General features: G+C 42.5%; 1 protein-coding gene across 6 annotated transcripts in view; it reads left to right on the forward strand.

Annotated features, from left to right (window-relative positions):
- Positions 1-2,500, forward strand: part of LOC124951979 (hormone receptor 4) — a 111,342-nt gene that overhangs the window by 910 nt on the left and 107,932 nt on the right. The window lies entirely within an intron of this gene.

A 2,500-nucleotide genomic window follows, 5' to 3' on the forward strand; every position in this document is an offset into this window, starting at 1 on the left:
GAGAAACACGAGAGAAGAGAGTCCGAGAGAAGTGTCCCGCGATATTTTTGGATGCGATAAAGGAGAGAGAGAGAGAGAGAGAGAGAGAGAAAGAGAGGGAGAGAGGAAGAGAAAGAGAAAGAGAGGGAAAAAGGGAGAGAGAAGAAGGGAGAAATAGATAAATAGAGTAGATCAATAGATAGATAGATAGATAGATAGATAGATAGATAAATGATATAGATAGGATAACGGTTTCGGGTAGAATAAGACACGCGTTCAACCTTTAGGCTCCTTCTGTCTCGCGCGTCTCCACGTCGTCGATCACTCTCTCTTTCGTTCGCGTTCCACGCGATGCTCAGAAGAAGGTCCGAGAAAACCTTTCACGACACCATATATTCTCTCCATCGTGTCATTTCTTATTTCTATCCTTATTACATCATCGCATTTTATATATTCAACCTATTATCTAGTTCTATTTTTCTATCTTTCTCTCTCTTTCTCTCTCTCTTTCTCTCTCTCTCTCTCTCTCTCTCTCTCTCTCTCTCTCTCTCTCTCTCTCTCTCTCTCTCTCTGTTTGTGCAAAAGATCCGTCACATCGTCGTCGTCGTCGTCGTCATCATCCGTCATCGTCGTCGTTGTCGTCGTCGTCATCGTCGTCGTCATCTTCTTCTTCTTCTTCTTCTTCTTCTTCTTCTTCTTCTTCTTCTTCTTCTTCTTCTTCTTCGTCTACGTCTACGTCAAAGTCTACGTCTACGTCTTTTAAATCGAACTACATTTTAAATTGAACAACGTAATAGTCGAAAATGTCGTAATGCAGTTTAGATTCGATCGAAAATTTAAGTTATACCTATCTAATAACGAGGAAAGATTTACTTTCCCTCTTCGTTTTGTCTACGTGCATTCCTCCGATGTCGATGGGTCGCCCGAACGCTAATGATCGTTTAATAAGAACGGGAGGAGCTGTCGGAGGTGGAGGAGAAACGTTTGTTATATGGTGACGATGACGTAGCGAGCCGGCCACGCGCGTCCCGCCGCTGCCTCTTTTACGGTGTGCACGTGGCTCTCTTTCTATCTCACTCTCTCCATCCCCCTCTCTCTCTCTCTCTCTCTCACTCTCTCTCTCTCTCTCTCTCTCTTGGTATCTCTCTGTCTCTTTCTCTCTGTCTCTCGGTCTCTCTCGCTCTTCTCCCCTCCCCTTAAACTGTCTCCGCCCCCGCCACGCTCGTTCACGCGTAAGAGAGAGAAAGAGAAGGCTTCGAGAGAAGGGACGAAAGACCGGCAAACATCGTTCCTCTCTCTCTCTCTCTCTCTCTCTCCCTCTCTCTCTTTCTTTTTCTGTCTTCGTGCGACTGTGTGTGTTTATGTTGCCTCTATGTTTGACTGTTAGGTGTGTCCGTGTCCGTGTGTGTTGTGTGTATGTGTGTGTGTGTGTGTGTGTGTGTGTCGTGTATATATATGTTATATGTTTTTTTTCTCTCTCCACTCTCCGCGCCTATATATACATATATATATATATATATATATATATATATATCCGATGGTAAAAACACAGCAGAAAAACGCGTGACCGAAGGATAGATGAATGTGAAAAAAAAAGAGAGAAGAAAAGAGAGAGAGAGAGAGAGAGAGAGAAGGAGTGAGGAAAAAAACAGGCGGCGGGGGAGTGGGGGACGAACTTTAGAGAAACGTGCAGCTCTTTCCCGCGCTTTTCTTCGCGAGCCAATAGGCGGAGTGCCGTACTCCTCTCCGTAGATAGAACATTTGTGTCTGCCGTATTCCCGCTTGTTTTCGAATAGAATTTTAAATTCGCCACTCGATGGATGTGCCTGCGAAACTTTCGACGGACATTCCGTCATTTTCAATCGTATTATACGATACGATATGCTCGAGATCGTTTATTGAAGAAAAAAGATAAAAGGGGGACAAAAAGAAACAAAACAAATTCTTTAAATTATCTAACTATACGACATTCGGTCATTACCGTACCGAGTTGACGTATAATATGTAAATAAAAGAAAGAAACATAAAGAGGAAAAAGGAAAAATAATAATTAAAAAAATAAAGCCGAAAAAGAAAGGAACAAGTGATATCAGAGTTAAGTCGTAGTTCGAGAAACGACGAAAATAATAAGAGAGGAGAAAAAGTCAAAAAGAAAGAAAAAAGAAAAAAAAAAAGGAAAAAAGAAGAAGGAGAACGAAGAGATATGTCCCTCTCTCTCTCCTTCTTCTTTTTTTTTTTTTTTTTTTTTTTTTTTTTTCCACCGACTAATACGAATAGCATGAGTACCTAAACGCGAGGAAACATTAGAGAAACACGCGCGCATAATATTCGACATGCGCGTCACGACGTGGGCCGTTTCGTAGAGAGCGCGAGTTATAAATAAAACGCGCGTTCTAACCTATGCCGGTGCACACCATCACCGAAGCTATCTGTCTCTCTCTCTCTCTCTCTCTCTCTCTCTCTCTCTGTCTCACTCACTCACTCTCACTCTCTCTCTCTCTCTCTCTTTCTCTCTCTCTCT

Source organism: Vespa velutina, chromosome 10 (genome assembly GCF_912470025.1).
Source record: "Vespa velutina chromosome 10, iVesVel2.1, whole genome shotgun sequence".
In the NCBI taxonomy this organism is placed as follows: Eukaryota; Metazoa; Arthropoda; class Insecta; order Hymenoptera; family Vespidae; genus Vespa; species Vespa velutina.